This window comes from Amblyomma mixtum, chromosome 6 (assembly GCF_055824585.1).
Source record: "Amblyomma mixtum isolate Tamu chromosome 6, ASM5582458v1, whole genome shotgun sequence".
Classification (NCBI taxonomy): domain Eukaryota; kingdom Metazoa; phylum Arthropoda; class Arachnida; order Ixodida; family Ixodidae; genus Amblyomma; species Amblyomma mixtum.
Window position 1 is genome coordinate 73,351,508 of NC_143017.1, and position 16,384 is coordinate 73,367,891.

Genomic DNA, 16,384 nt, shown 5'->3' on the forward strand with positions numbered 1-16,384 from the left:
CCACAGGTGCAGGGTTTTTCTTTTTATTTGACAGCCAGATGAAGACCGGTGACGGTTTGTTCTGCTCGAAAAGCTGTTCGACAGCTTTGATGGCATTCAGGTGACGCCATGCTCCTCACGAACCGTTTCAGGCATTATTTAATAGCATGACGCATGGGAGCACCCGTAGCAGTGACATGAACGGAACTAGCCGGTGGCGGAGCAGTTCGAAACTGGAAGCCTGCCCGCTTCGTATACACCTGTATTCGTATGCGGCAACGAGGGAGCAAATAGGCTAGACCGAGCTTACGCCATCCGGGCGACCCTTTGCTACCCTCTTCCCCGGGAGTCTTGTCCATCGCTGATCGCCCGTACCTTTAGGTGCTGTTATGCTGCTCCACAACCTACAAAAAAAAAAAAAAAAAAAAACTCGGGACTGGCGATAAATTCAAACGGGGGTTTATCCAAACATATCCCGGCCGCGGCGGTTGAATTTCTTTGGAGGAGAAATTCTAGAGGCCCGTGTACTCTGCGATGTCAGTGCTCGTTAAAGAACCCCAGGTGGTCGAAATTTCCGGAGCCCTCCACTACGGCATCCCTCACAGCCCGAGTCGCTTTGGGACGTTAAACCCCATAAACCAAACCAAACCTCTTTTATAATAATCGCATGTATTCGACTAGGTATAGGGCCGATTGTCCCTAGTGCGAAGGCGCGCATTCGTTCCTAGACCACGTTACGTGGGAATGTGAGGGCAAGCCGTTTCTTGGAAAACGGATTTGTACAGTCTTTGCCAAAAGTAACCAGAGTGCACGGTTTGCTTTTCAGTCGTATATTAGAGCTATTATGCCAGCCTTCGAGCTCTAAATCTCTGTGTGCAAAGGAGAACCCCTGTCCTCAGCTTCAAATAACTTTTTGATCTTTATGAGAGAAGCCAACAGCCACAGAAACCAAGGAGCACAGGGGATTTTTTTTTTAAATTTATTTATTTATTGTGGTGTTGATCAAGTAAGAATATTACTGTCTCTTAAAGCTAATTGATTAGAAAAGCAGAAGAAAAAACAACCACATGCCGCCGGTGGGATCCGAACCCACGACCTCCGAATTACGCGTCCGGTGCTCTACCTCTGAGCTACGGCGACGGCTGTCGAACCTTCTGCTTTCGGGGGTATTTATGTGTACAAATAACCTAACCTTGAGAGTGTTCATCAGCGCCACCCATGTTCGTAAGCGGCGGACGTGGAACGTCCTGGATTACCGCTGGTGTGACGTAGAACGCCATCGAACGGCGAGGGTGGAAGCTGTGAGCGCTCCATTATACGAATGAGCACCAAACCATGCAGCCTGGTTACTTTTGGCAAAGACTGTACTTCTAGAGAGCAGTGGTAATCCCTGTGGGCCAGCTCTGACCTCAAAGAACAGCTTAAGCTGGTCAAAGTGTGGTCGAGAAGGCTGCAAGGGACAGTGGAGTCCTGGACTAAGGACCCAACCCTGCTCTCTGATTAATAGTTTTGTTATTTTCCAACAAAGGTATCCAATCAATCAATCAGTCAATCAATCAATGGCGGTTCTAGTGGCTGTTTTACTTATTGGGCTGTGAAGTTTTGAGGAACTTGGAACCTACCCCGAAGGCGCCCGATGAGAGCCTGCCCGGTGCTTAAGCTGCCTAATCAACGTTACCACGGGAGCGCAGCATAGACCCTGATCGGCGGAAAGTCTGAGAAGAGGTGACTTGGGTGCATATACGAAACGCTTTTATGCGAGAGTAGTCTGACGATCGCAATTCACGCCGATAATCTATGGAATGGCGATGTGTGGTTTAACGCCATGAGAAACGCCGTAGTGAATGTCTCTGGATTACTAGAAAGAGCGTGATAACTTTTTACTGATAACAACAATTGGATGGAGTCGTCCCGAGTTTCCCTTTAACGTGCACTGACATCGCAGAGTGCGTTTTTGAATTTCGCCTCCCCGGAAATGCGGCCGCCACAACCGGGACTGGATCCCGCGTCCTTGAGCTTAGTAACGGGACGCCATTACCGCTAAGCCACCGCGGCGGGTCTTGCGTCGAGAATGCAAGTGAAGCCTGTTTGCTCGTGTATGATGTATTCACACTGGCTCACTGGCGTTCGCGTATCTGGTCGTGCTTTCGCCAGGAGTATACGCTGTGCTGACTGCGTGGTAGTAATCGCAGGCAGTCCCGACGCGTTCTCCCTGCAGTGGCGATGTCCCGCGGCGAAAGTGGCCCATCGAGTGTGTAGCTACAGCAATGCAGAAAGATAGAGAGAGGGAGATGAGGAGGAGGAGGAGGAGGAGGAGAGGATGCCTCTCTGGTCAGCAGAGCCGCCTGCCTTGAGCGCTCCTAACAACTCCGCAGCCTTCTTCGCGCAGCGGCGGACTCGGCTTGTTTTCTCACGCGAGCGTTCCTCCTCTTCCTTCCCGTGCGCCGACTCGTCTCACATTTAATTGACATGGTCGCCCGTTTCGTTAGGGCCGAGCCCCGGTGGGGCGTGGATGTCATTTTTAACAGGGCTCCTCGCTGGCAGTGGAAATGAATCTGGAGTTTGGCCGAGGGTCTTCTCCGCTGGGACTTCTCCGCTGCCGCGAACGAGAGCTAATTGCGCGGCCGGCGTGCACCGATTACTCGAGCAGCTTCTTGCCATCGATTTTCGCCGTCCCAGCGGCGACGACGACGACTGGACGCTCTGCTGCTGCGAGCGGGCTGCAAACTCGCGTGTGCGTGCGTGCGTGCGTATGCGTGCGTGTGTTTCGGGGTCTTCGCCGCGCGACTTGCGCCGATGACCCTCTTCACCCCCCCCCCCCCCCCCCCCCCCCCCCCCCCCCCCCCCCTTTTTGCTGGAGGGAGACGAAAAATTGTCCAGCTCTTCGCAGCTCCAGCACGTGCTCGAGCTTCTCACCCCTCCCTCATTCTTTCTTCCGATTGCCGCTGTTTAGTTTGAGGGTGGTTAAAATAAAGAGGGATTGCGACGACGCTGCCACGACGAACCGTAGAGAAGCCTCCTGCCGCGAGGAAAGGCAAGACCCCCCCCCCCCCCCCCCCCCCCTACCAACTGCCTTTTCACTTGTATCTGTTTGCTTCGTTACTTGTGTGTGTTATTCTCGCGAGAAGCAGCGGCTTGGGTAAGAGATGCATGACCCACCCGAGCAGATGTAATGGCGAATTCCGCGCGAGCCTCGCGTGTGTTGTTCGCTGCCGCGGGCGCGCGGCTTCTTCGGTCGCGAGGGAAACGGACAGGTATGCGGCAGCTATGGCGACCCCGTATCTGTCACCCATTCGCAGGCCATTGTTGCGCAAGTTGAGAGGTCCATCTTCTTTTAATTGTCCGAGTCACCTCGATGTTTACGTTGTTCCGAACGTCTGCTTCTGTGTATACTCCGTTTCATGCTTAGCGTGCGACGCTTCAAAAGCGTCGTCCGCTAAGCAGTTTGGGCTTGCTGCGATCGTGCCCAGGCTGTAGTTTTCCATCAGTGAAAAGTATACTGAACTCGGAAGTCCGCGATGGACTTGGCGATGGTCGGCGATGACCGAAGCGATGGTGTTGTGGTAGAGCACCCGCCTCCGATTCGGGAGGGGCTGGGTTCGATCCCCAATGCCGCCGGTTACCTAGCGGTTTTCTAATGGGTGCAAGATTTCCCCCGGTTTGGTGCTCGGCTCTTCTGGGGTGAACTGCTGGGAGAAAAGGGTCTTAGACCAAACCGCTGCGTTCACGGTCAGTTATTCGTTCCGCCGTCAACCAACCCTATAAAATCCGCTTCATGCGGTGGCCAGAGACACTTCAAGTTTGCTTTTCCGCATTGCATATTGATTGACAAATGGCACTGTACGCCGGAAGCCAGATAAGGACGAAATGCTCAAAGGGCCTGCCAACGTTTGACAGCGAGCGCATGATGTCCTCAAGGGAGCCACATTTACGTCTGTGTCTTGAAACACATGAACTGTGCCTGCAGCGGAAATAGGCTGTTCATTATGGAACGCCTGACTACCTCGACAAAGCAAGTATCTATCGTGTTGACGATGGAAGTCCGCGATATGGGACGTCTAGCATCTCGTCTAATACGTTTGTATAATGAAGGCTACGCAGTACGTTTGCAGCGAACCTCCAGACTAGGGACAGACGCTGTGTAGATGTTATTGGGAATTTTAACGAAATCGGCGCCACGCCGCGGCCGCGCCGCGAACTATTTCAAGAAGAATCGGCGCGCGCGGAATCATGTCGTTTCCTATACGTTGCGGAAGTGCTTCTACGACACATTCTCACGCTGTTGTTAGAGTGTTGGTGTGAAAATATACTTTAAGAGCGATGTTACTTGGATGTTAACACGATAAAGAAATAGAAGAGCCGTTGTGTGTTGTTGTGTGAGGTTTTCTATTGCCAGCAATACACAGCGAACGTGGGAGAAGGAAGTTTGCACGCTGTTTAGAGGAACGCTAGCAGCACTGTGACAGTCCAGCTATTATCACGCGCAGAGCATGTACTTGTAAATAGATTATTTGTCCGCACTAGAAAGGCCTATGTAAATACGATTCTCTGTATGTTAACAACATCGCCGAGCGCACGCCATTTCAAGCGCGAAGGGCCATTGCATGACTGTCTCTGACAGCAGTCGTTATTACCGCATGCGTGTTATCCACAGAGAGCGGAGAGTGACAATGGTATCATTTCATTCTGGTCATTGCTTCACTCGTTTATTGCCATGCCCTTTCGCCGTCACTAGAACCAGTCAGACGGACCGGCAGATGGCTAGGGTTTAATGAAATCGGGAAAAAAGAATGGTACCATAGCGGCCTCGAATTCATGACGTGCCTTTCATCCACTGCTTACGAGCGAACCGAGAGCACAGAGGCGATTAACTGCTCCGAGAATACAGTATGCGGGACAGGGCGACCTCATTGTTTTCGCTTTCCACATGTATACACACCATTAGAAATTATATTGATATGACAAGCAGGACATGGATAATAACATTATAAGCACGAAAAAAATGCGAAACGGCGCAGTTTGTTTTGTTTGTTTGTTTTTTTTTGTTGCTTTTTTTGTTTGCGACAGCGACTGCACAAACTTTTATAGCTTGTTTTCTGCGAAGCAGTATGATAAAATGACATTTGCGAGCAGTATCACTATCGCTGGGTCTTGATTACCTGCATTAGAGCTAAATGCAAAAAAATCGCGCTTCTAGTTTTATCATTTATGCGGTGTACAAGTGTTTATTGTCGATATCGCAAATTTTAAATTGTCTCCAAAGCGCATTCGACTGTCTCTGTGCCTTACCACACTGCACTAATACACTAATACGCCTAAGAGTAAGCTCTCCCCTAGGGCACTCCCTTCAAGTCAAGTGCGCCATAGTGGAACTTACTCCATTTTCACTGCTTTCTGTTTTAGAGTGCGTTTTCACGCCGGCCGTATTCAAGCGCCAGAGAGCGATTTCTTCCTTGTCTCTCGTTTATTCCGCTGCACTCCTGACAAACGAGACTCTGGCTCACACGAGGCTCCATCATCGACAAATAAACGCAAGTTTAACATGAAATTCTAAAGAAGAGCGATTCTACTGTAGGCTGAGCTCAGGAGCAGACCTCTGTAACGTCTCCATATTGGATCAATTGAGGCGCCTCCTATCGGTTGTGAAAATCACCGATGGCTTCCCGCGCATTAGCAGACTCTGTTCTTCAGAGATGGCTAGCTTGTTTATGCGCTGGATACGTTATGTGGTTTTCAGGAGGTGTTGCTGAGGAGGGGATCAGTGAATGTTTTTCGAGTTTGCGCTGGTGCAAGTGCATGCGACTGGCTCTCTTCGCAGAGCTGTCATTGGATCGTTCCTGAACGTTGTCCGCGTAATCCCTGGTGAAGTATGCGTGTCCGCTGAACTTTTATTGGAACTGACGATATTGGGAGGACGCCACTGCAAGCGCAGAAATCGACGCATGTTATGTTCAGGCATTCGCAAAGCAAGAACAGGCAGCGGTCTTTGATTTGAAGGTGGTGGAAGCTTCTGCGCAACTAACGTGGTCCTCATACGGCGGCGGGGGCATATGCCGGTTTTCGTAGCAAGAGGACGCATCCAGCTTAAGCCACGCCCACTTTCGAAATGTCAGCCTAGTGGATGCTTCCAAAACATGGGCCCTGGTTCAGCTTCCCGCACGGACACATATAATCTAGATCTTTAGAATAGGAGACCCTATTAGGTTCGAGGGATAAGAGAATTGCGGGATGCTCATGCGCAGGACATTGGAGACATTTAAAATAGAGGGATCTTATCGTTAGAGGAATAGTGGGCGCTAATGTGCATGCGCAAACCCGAGGGGCGTTATTGTTGTGCGCATGAGCACTGGCTTACCGCTGTTCTCCTATCCCCAAACCGATACGGTTCCCCTATTCTCAAGCTCTCCAGTACACGCATTACGCGATCGTTCCTCGGTACCCGGCGCCCGACCGACCGACCGACCCGTTCGGCGTGCGGAGACCAGACCGCCGCCGATATCCGCGGTGTCCCCCGAGCGCGCCAAAAAGTTGGCCAGCGGGTGTCGTCGAGTGGAGAAATAAAGCGGGGCCACAAAGCGAGGAATGCGAGGCGCGGAAGAAGAAGAGGAGAACAGCGGTCCCCTCTCCGCCGATATACTGCCGCCGCTGCAGCGCTTTCGTGCGCCTTCTCTCGGGAACGATTAACGCTCCCTCGCCCGCTTCTTGCATCTGCTGCTCTTCCCCCTCCTCCTTACTATTGAGGGACACGTCGCTTAAAGCAACGCTTTCTTCCTGGACTCGCCGCTGGAGCAGTTGACTCGGAACAGCTAGCTCCGCATCCAGGTGCGGAGCGCGGCGGAGAGGAGTCGTCCGGAGAAGAGGGATGGGTATGGGAAAGGCTGGAGGAGAGGGCGCGCCCTCTCTCCAGTACCTATGAAGCGTTGGTGGAAGGGGGGGGGGGGGGGGGGCAGTCGCAGCATCCACCACATGCCAGTGTACGGGTGCTGCCCTCCCCTCTTCCCTTCAACTCCTTTCCCCTCGTGTTTCTTTGGAGACGGTTGGAGAGGAGAGCGAGGAGCAAGAGCTGTGGAATTCGGTGACCCCCCTCTTTCTGCCGCGGTCGACTTCTCCACCCTGTGCCTGCCCTCCCCGTGGCTGTTACTCGTCCCTTTCATATTTCTGCGACGCCTGGCAGATGCTTGCAAATTCCTCGGGCTCCCCCCTCTTCCCCATCTCTGTTTTCGTCGGAGGCATTAAAAGCATCGCCCTTCTGTTTTTGTGAGTTTGTCTCTCTTGAGTCCTTCTGCTTCTTCATGGAGCTCTGCGCCGCGTTACCCACCCGCTGCTTTCTCTCTTTCTGCAGCTGCCTCTCTCTCCTCATCTTGCGAGGCTTCTTCGCTCTCTCCCACCGCCTGTGTGTTTGCGCGCGCCTGCGTGTGCGTGGATTTCTTCTCCGATCTTGTATGGTCACCTTTTCTTCGCTTTCTTCTTCTTTTATTTTTTTTTCTTGGGGGGGGGGGGGGGGGGGGGGGGGGACTTCGCAGCGTGGAGTTGGCTCTCTTTCCCCCTTCCCTGTGTTTCTGCTTGCGTCCTTTCTTCCATCCCGCTGCTTTTTACTGCCCTTCTGCATTTTATCCTTCTGTCTCGCTTTCCTTGCTTTACTCTTTCTCTCTCTTGCTTATTTTTCTTTTTTCAACCAGGCGCTGTCTCTGTCTTGCTCGCTGTTTATTACTTCACACCACGTGCTCGCTCGCGTGTGGAGACCGCTCGCGTGCATAGCTGCATCCAGTACGGCCCATGGCGGTGTCTGTGCGTTTCTTTTCTCCTCCGTCTTTTTCTCGGTCACTCCCCGCGCGCGCCTTTTCCTTTTATTTGATTCGCTCCGGCCGCCCCATCCCGTCCCCCTGCGCGCGCGCGCGCTATCGTTCTTCCCCCCGAGAGCCTGCGTGCGCTGCGCCGTGGCCGAGCCGGCTTCTTCCACGGCGTTGAGGCGGCGGAAACCGCTCGCGTCGTCGTCGTCGTCGCTGCTATTTGCGTGTCTGCCTTGTACATGCGTGGTGCTCGGCTCGGGCGTGTGCCGGCCGTGCCGTACTCGCTGTGGGGCCCCCTTCCTGGCGTTCCACCCTCCTCGCCGCTCGTACTCCGCGCTGGACTGGCTTTGGCGGCGACGCAGAGAGATAGCCACGCAACGCAGAGCGAGCCGTGGCAAGGAGCGCCCGTGCGCTGCATTCCATCCGAGCGCGGCAGTCAGCTGCGGCCCTGCTCTTTGTGCGATTACGGCTGGACGCGAAATAATAACACGGAAGAAGGCCTCCCGCTCCTGTAACGGCCCCATCCGACTCTCCCTGCCTTGCTCGCCTGCCGCGTGGAATCCCATGCATGCGCTCATGCACGGTGCGCCATGTCGAATGGGCGCTTCGCGTTCCGTACTTTGCTGTTGTGGCATTATGTGGCTCATCGGAAAGGAAACCCGGCGGTGTTGACCAGCAGCAGTGGTCGGAAAACACCCCTGTGACGTCACCATGGTCTCGCATGGTCAGCTGTAAACCGTAAGAAAGTGACGTTTACAGCAAAGAGAAATAAAATTTCTTCCTAAGGTGCGGGGGTTTGAACCGTGGACCTTCATATTGCGAGGATAACTGTCAACCCAGAGGCCACAGTACTTGTTTCTTTTCTTTGTCTTTATTGCCTCAATTCACAAAACAAAATACAGACTGGACGAATTGGAAAGGTGATCCGGTTTTACACACAACTGGTGCCCCTATAAATAATTCAAGTTTGTCACTTTCTCCAGTGGACTTCGTTATCCACTCAGGTACATATGGCTGAGTTTTTCAAAACTTCTGTATATGATTTCACGAACACAATCACCAAAATACTGACGAATATCTCTGACTTGAACATCAGCATGCCGAACAGCCCTTCGGCGCTTCCACATTCTATGCAAACCGGAAAAAATTAGCATGTCGTGCGGGAGACCCTCATCAGTCTCGACGCACAAGACGCGAATTCCATGGGGATGTAAAGGGAGATCCTTCGTCAAAGTTCGCTGCAAACCATCCCAAAAGAAAACCCCATCCCAGCAATCTATAAATACATGTTCAACAGTAGCCGGCCTTCTTCACGAAAGACAGTCGACGACCCACGGTGCAAAAATTCCCTTTTCCGCCATCCATGTCCTTATGTGGAGAACCCCGACGTGCAGTTTAAAGAAGAAAGTTTTCACAGCAGGCTGTACAGGCATGCGTTTTACATGTTTCAATATATTTTGTCCCGGTATGAAAGATATATAGTGACCGATACACAGGAACAGGCAAAGCTATTTCAACAGGATCTCTGTAAAGCTGTTTTTTGGTAACACTTCTTAAAAATACTTTATTGAGAGTCGGGTACATAAGAAGCGGGTTGCTTGGAAGATTCCACGGAGATAACCGTGTTGCTTCTTGGCTAGTGAGGGTGGACAAAGTTTTATTGTTTTTAAGGGTTTCACGTCCCAAAGCAACTCAGGCTATGAGAGATGCCGTAGTGAAGGGCTCCGGAAATTTCGACCACCTGGGTGTAAGCGTTTCCTTACGACTGTATGCTAATGAGTAGGCGTGTCATTAGAAAGGAATGAATCTTTAATGAACCTCTCATCGGAGCTCACGATTAGACAATGCTTTCACATTCACAGCACGTAAGTAGTATAACCCTCCGTTATCTTGTTGTTCTTGTTACTTCTTGACATTCACCTTCTCCGTTTCATAGTTTTTTTTTTTTTTGTGACCGCGCTGCTTTTAGCCTAAACGACTCCCGTTCGAGCCGTGGTTTTAAGCACGCGGGACAGCAGTTTGAAATGTTTGCGCATCCGCGCCCCGGCCTTGGTTGTGCGTAAAGGAAAACTCGACCAGCAGAGACGCCTTGTAGGCAAAGATCTCGGTCGGTACGAGGCGGTGTTTGCCTAGCGCGGTCCGAAAATGTCGATTTCATACTTGAAAGGAGAAGGGACAAAAATTAAAATAAATAGTCGGCAGAGGCTCGTACTTGTGAGAGGTCGTAAGCCCGGTCGCTCATGTCGTGAACGCAGTCGCCGTGCGCTGCGGCGTGACGTAACCTAACCTGATGCCACGAAGCTGGTAATTCTACCTCTGCATGGCTCAGCTACGTCGCCGTCGCTGGAAAAGCGCTGCAACTCTCATTCGTGCCAGCCCGATATGCCCAGTGGCCGGACCAGGGGATCTTAATTTATTTTTCTCTCTCTTGTCCAAACCAAGCGTTTGTCTCACTCATGCTGTGCACCTGAATGTGGAGGAAGAGATGAAAGGATCGAAAGAAGAGTTAGAGAGAAAAATTGGAGAAACACTTAAACTCCGCCTTAACGGTATGACGCGTTAGTGTAATGGGTTAATTCTCATATATGTAGAATATCATTCTTTACTTTGCATTCATAGATCCATGGGAGTTCTCATACCCTTCCTGGCGCACTGGTGCAGCGGTTAATCGATCCGCCACTGCCCTGCGATGGCAGGTGCTCCCAGAGGTGGGCCTTGTGCGGACCAGGTTTCTTTTCCCGAGCGACCAGTCATTAATTTAAACTGCCACCTGCCACGATGGGCAGTTTGCTGACAATCCGGTAGGCAGGTTGTGATGATGATGCCGCAATGTCACGTGACCTAGGCCTATCGTCCACCTGCCTCCTATAGGTTGCTCTCTCTAGGCACCATGCACCTGCCAAAGTCGATCATGCTCGTAGTTTTTCGCTCACAACGCCGACGCCGAATTTTCTGGGTAACGGGGCCTTCAGCGCTATCGCGTCAAAGGATAGGCCTACTGGTAGCGTGCCGTTATCAGGCACCAGTGTACACCTACCATCTGACGTTGGTGGCGCACGGTAACTGCGCACATGCAGAGCCAGTTCTCGCTGGGGTAACGGTAGACCAGGTTCCACTCTCTGCGCATGCGCGTGGGACACGTGCCAAAGCGGCGCCTTACGAGAGCAGTAACGGTATAGTACTCCGAAGGTAAGGCAAAAGCTTCTGCTGGAGCTCAAAGCAGTCCGTGCATCAATTTGATGCTCCCTATCGTGAAGGCCTCTTCCAGCTGCGTAAGATGAATGTGCAGCAAGCTGTGGCTGCGGGCCTGGATATTGATTCTTCATAAGCGTACACGTCGGGAACTAACGATTAGTAGAAATATGCTGGAGTGCTCTATTTTGGCGGCTCCTGTAACGCACCACTAAAAAAAAGAGAGAGAAAGGAACGAGAGCTGAGGCATCGAAATAGCGAGTTACGGTTCCTCGTCTATGCGTTGTAAGATCGCGATCAGCACTTTTGTTGACCTTTCCAAAGGCAAGGTTAACGTAAGGGCTTTCGTGCCTGCTGGTGATGCTCGTTGTTTTCCTTGTAAAATACCAAATTCCCAGGAGCTGGAGTTGCGAAATCATCCTCAACCCTCGTCGGAAGTTCCCAGGTCTGCTCTCAAGACCTGACATGGGACGATTACGTGGTGCCTCCAAAGCTCCTGTGATTCAGATGAGTGGGCGACAAGAGTTCGTGTCTCCCTCCGAAAATCCGGAGCTTGAGGGGTGCGATGAGTGCCCGCTGCACGGCTCAAAAGCAGATGCTGTGGTGTAGAAACACACTAAACCGAAAGGAGTTAAAAGGGATTGCGCTGTCTTCTAGCGCACTGCCCTCTATAGCACACCCGCTTTTATAAAATATAATGCGCTATACTCCGTTTCATACATAGCAGGCAACGCTGCCAAAGCTAGCGCGCCTGTTCGCGCAGGCTAAGTCCGCACGCAAAAAGTAGTTCGCCATACAACCAAAGCGAACACAAGCGTATTTCGTTGCCACATTTTCGTCCTGCGACTCGTCGAGACTTCGAGAAGCAAAAAGTACACGTGGCGGTATGATACGCGGTTGGTAGGGCGAATCGCTTCTACTAAATGCGCGCCCAAAAAGTAGTTCACTCTCCGTGAAAATTATAGCCAGAGAGCCCGAACACTGAGCGCCTCACAGCTTCGACCGTGATTTTCAGTGCTACCACATCTTTTTATACCGCTCTTTGTATTCGTCCAAACAATGACCGGAGTTTCGAGAAGAACGAATGATACGAGGCGGAGTAATATGGTTTCGCGGACGCACTACTTCAGCAACCTCCGCAGCGTTGCCTGCTGTGTATGAAACGGAGTATAGCGAACAGCTTACTACCTTTTTTACTCCCGTATGGGCGTATTCGTGTTTAGAGTGCACGATTGCGAGATGATCGCAGTGTCCCACACATGACACCTTCATTAACTCATGGAGGGTGGTGCGGGTGAGGGGCGCTTTTGCGTCGAGCAGCTCCACACTCGGCATTCGTTCTCGCCCTCTTTCCTTAAGGTCCAGCAGCGCTAAACATTCGCGCACTCTTTTTCGTCAACTGACTGGCAGCGTGTGACGCTCCCTCCCGCACGAGTGTTGACTCTGCCAACGACGTACACTCCTGCCGGGGAAGTTGGCCACTGCAGGCTGCACAAGCCCAGGCCTTGAGCGCACGCACCGCCCGTGCTGCTGTGTTGAGCATAGAAATGCGCTTGATCCCCCCCCCCCCCCCCCCCCCCGCAACACGGGCTGCGCCACCAAACTGCGGTTAAACCGATAATATGCGCGTGTGTACGTAGGACCGGCTGGACAATGCTCTCTGCACACCGGGCAAGCCGGGCGCAAAAACCTTGCGTGGAGAAATGGAGGGGTAGAAAGAAAGAAAGAAAGAAAGAAAGAGAGAAAGAAAGGAAGAGGGGAAGAAAGGGGAAAATACAAAAAGAAAGGAAGAAAGAAGAAAAGAAAGAAAGAAGGAAAGAAAGGAAGGAAGAGAAAAAGAAAGAAAGGAGGAAAGAAAGAAAGAAAGAAAGGAAGAATGAGAACCTGCCCTCACAAAATGCCGCATTTTCATGGGAGCAAGGCCTTTCTGCTTGCCTGTCCTTGCTGCGCTCGTGTGTGTGTATGTGTGGGACACCTTGTGCATTCCTTCAGCGCGGATGGCGACTATGAGGTGGAGCAAAGGTTGCGGCGTGCACTGGTTTCGGCAGAATAGTGATGGAACGGCAAATTAAAGCGCTCTTGGTCGAACCTGCCGCGGGGAAAAAAAAAGAAAAGAAAAGAAACCGTCGCTTGCATCATCCGCCCTATACACGCGCACTGTCCCATTTCCACGCTTGGGGCCGAGCTGCCCTCGCCTCCTTTTTTCTTAGAGTTGTCCTTTTTAGTTTATAGTTTATATTGATTTGATGTTCCCTGTGAAGCTCCGTAAACAGACTCGTTTCAGTCTTGCACTCTCCCCCTTTCCTTCTCCACCTCCTCTCTTCCTCCCCGCTGTATTGAAAAGAATGAAGATCTGTAGCTGGTGGAGTGGAGAGCAGTTGCACGGGCCGGATGAGGAGGGAGGAGGGGGGGGGGGGGGGGGGGCGGAATTCACTCGTCGCGACCGAAACGACGACATCGCCCCCGAATAATAAAACGCGTTGCGCGTACGTGGCGCGGTCACTTTCTTTCTCCCTTCTGCTCTTCTTTTTCTTCTCCTGGTTGCCCGCCCTCATCGAGGCCTCTCTCTCCCCCCTCCCGTGGCCTGATCGCACGCGAGGTGTGCATACCCGCTCCGGCAGCCTCCCTTGCTTAGTTATTGCCTAACCAGTTTTCGCATCTCACCCTTCTTCCCTTTCCCCCTTCTCCTCTCTCCCCCTTATTCGTCGTAACCTTCGCCGCAACTCACCGCTAGTGCGCCCGCGTCAGGTGTCGAAAGGGAAAGCGAGTTTCGTTGCATTAGGACCGCGCGCGCGAGCCAGCTATGAAACTCTGGGATCCTCTCCGTGCTCCTCCGTCTCTTTCTCTTTCCCTCTCTCAGTCTCTCCCTCTTTTCCTCTCTCCCTCTTTCTCCTTAGGGTGGGAACACCATTACGCTGTCTCTGTTTGCCTCGTTCGAGGATCAAAACTTACATCGGTTGTCGAGTCGGCGTTCCTCCGTATACGTTACTCATCTGGCGCTGCTAATTCGTATGTATACGTTATCGCAGACCTCTGCTATGAACAGGGAGGCCCAGGCGTCCGTTTTTCTTTCTTTCTCGGGGGAGGGGGACGGGGGGGGGAGGGAGAGGGAGGGGGGGGGGGGGGCAACTTGGCTCCAGCACCGTGTTCATTTACGTCACAGAAGACACGAGAAGCCGCGTAGTCGGTATTTCGCCTTTCCCAAGAGTGCATGTTACATGTTGCGTCAGAAGTTCTCAGGCCACGGGGTCTCCTTTTGGGCCGTGTAGTGGGACATTTACGACGACCCGAATCTGAGAATCTCTGTGCGAGAATATAATTCGCACATCTGAGAGCCTTGGCAGCGCCTCTGAGTTTTTGTGGCTGGGGAACTTTTGGCGCGCCCTGTACATTGCGCGTACTCTGACTTGGCCTTTGCTTCCTTACAGCCACGTCTTAGGTCGTGCCAGCCTACAAAGCAAAACCATGCAATTTCGTGTTCGTTAACCTTGGTGTCCTTTTGTGTATAGGGACATGTATGTGTACCGACGTCGAGATGTTTTTCGCGCTCATTGGGGGGGGGGGGGGGGGTTCGATCCTGGCCGCGGCGGTTGAATTTCTTTGGAGGAGAAATTCTAGAGGCCCGTGTACTGTGCGATGTCAGTGCACGTGAAAGAACCCCAGGTGGTCGAAATTTCCGGAGCCCTCCACTACGGCGTCTCTCATAGCCTGAATCGCTTTGGGACGTTAAACCCCATAAACCAACCAACCAACTGTCATTCTGAACAGTTGCGCGACCGTTAAACTTATTCGTTCTTTGAGCGCGGTGTTGCGCCCTCTGATGATGAAACTTGGCGTTGCCCATTGAAGCCCAAAACCGGGCTCCCGTGTGTGACCCCGAGTTGATAACTTTTATAAGGTCAGCTAAAGTTTCTGGGTAGTTTAGCTTGTCTATTTTTGTGAGATTTTCCATAGGGAAGTTTAGCAGTGCGTTTTATGTTCAGTGCCGGCGCCCTGTCGTGGCTCGAAGGCATGAAAAATAAGAATGAGAAAAAGAAACATGTTGAGCATTTGTCCAGTCGGTGCCAAGACACGTTATCATTTGTAACATCTTTAACTAATATTTACGCGATACTACGTAAAGAACGGCGCCTGTCGTTGAATAAGGTAGACAGCTCAGTCTCTTTATTGCAGCAATATATACCAGGTGTTTCAGCGAACACTTTCAAAAATTTTTATAAATAGGTTTTTTGGGGTAAAAACATGGCTTTTTCGGCACAGTGTTACAAGTGTTCGCGGACACCAGAAAAGCGGTGTATTGTTTTAAGTAGTGAGCTGGTTAACTAATTTTTAATATTTAACTTCTTAACTAGTAGAGTTAGGCGCCTAGTTGCAATTAGAGATTTGTAGCCGGTCGTTACTAATAGCCATATCAGTTTTTAGAATTTCGAAAACGCGGTTACCTTCGCCGCTGTGACTCGACAATATCTGGCTGCATCGTGAGAAAATACATGGGCTTTCGAAAGCATGCAGGCAAAGCAACCCCTCCAGTGCACGTAACTAGTTGAAAAAGCCAAATTTCGTCGATCTACAGCTCCAACGCTAATCGCGTTTTCTGATTTCTAAAAACCGATATGGCTATTACTAAAGACCGGCTACAAATCTCTAATTGCAACTAGGCGCCTAAGTGAGCTAGTTAAGAAGTTAATTATTAAAAATTGGTTAACCAACTTACTATTTAAGACGATTCAACAGTTTCCTGGTGTCCGCCAACACTGGTAATACTGTGCCGCAAAAGCCATATTTTTATCCCAAAAAGCCTGTCTATGAAAATTTTTGAAAGTGTTCGCTGAAACACCCGGTATGCATGGCCTACATACACAATATTTCACGTCTGGCACATAGCCGCCTCGCAAAATCGCGACGCCCCCCTAGAGGTCGCTCTGAAAACCGCCGATCGAGAAGAGATGAAGGACTTCGCTTGACAGTTATACCGCGCCTTTCCTCTCTTCATGACCTCCAGCTCCTCCACATTATCCCCTCAACACTAAAGGCGCGCCTCAGTCCGTTACCACAGCGCACCCCAGTGCAGCTCCCAAGGGGATGGCCAAGCGGCTGCGAATAAGATTCTGCAGTATACAGTTGCAAAAGGTGGTCCACAGGTCTCGCTACTATCGCTTTGAGTACGTATGTAACGTGGAAGGTCCTTCTGTATTTTTTTTTGCACCCCCCCCCCCCCTCCCCTTCCCAGAATCATGCTTATGTGAAGATCGAAGAGAAGCATATGTCATATGTTTCAGTAATGCCAGTTACTTTTTCGCCGTGAGGTTGCTTGTGCGTGGTGGAGACGAATACTAACGACGGGTTCAGTGCCATCCCTTGGTTCACTATCGACCTGACAGGATAGGTGCTATCACACGTTCGAAACGGTTTTTGCACAGGAA

At 51.4% G+C, this 16,384-nt stretch overlaps 1 protein-coding gene across 1 annotated transcript in view; it reads left to right on the plus strand.

Moving 5' to 3' along the window:
• LOC149339370 (uncharacterized) overlaps positions 1-16,384 on the plus strand; it is a 98,087-nt gene that overhangs the window by 18,393 nt on the left and 63,310 nt on the right. The gene's annotated exons all lie outside the window — the stretch shown is intronic.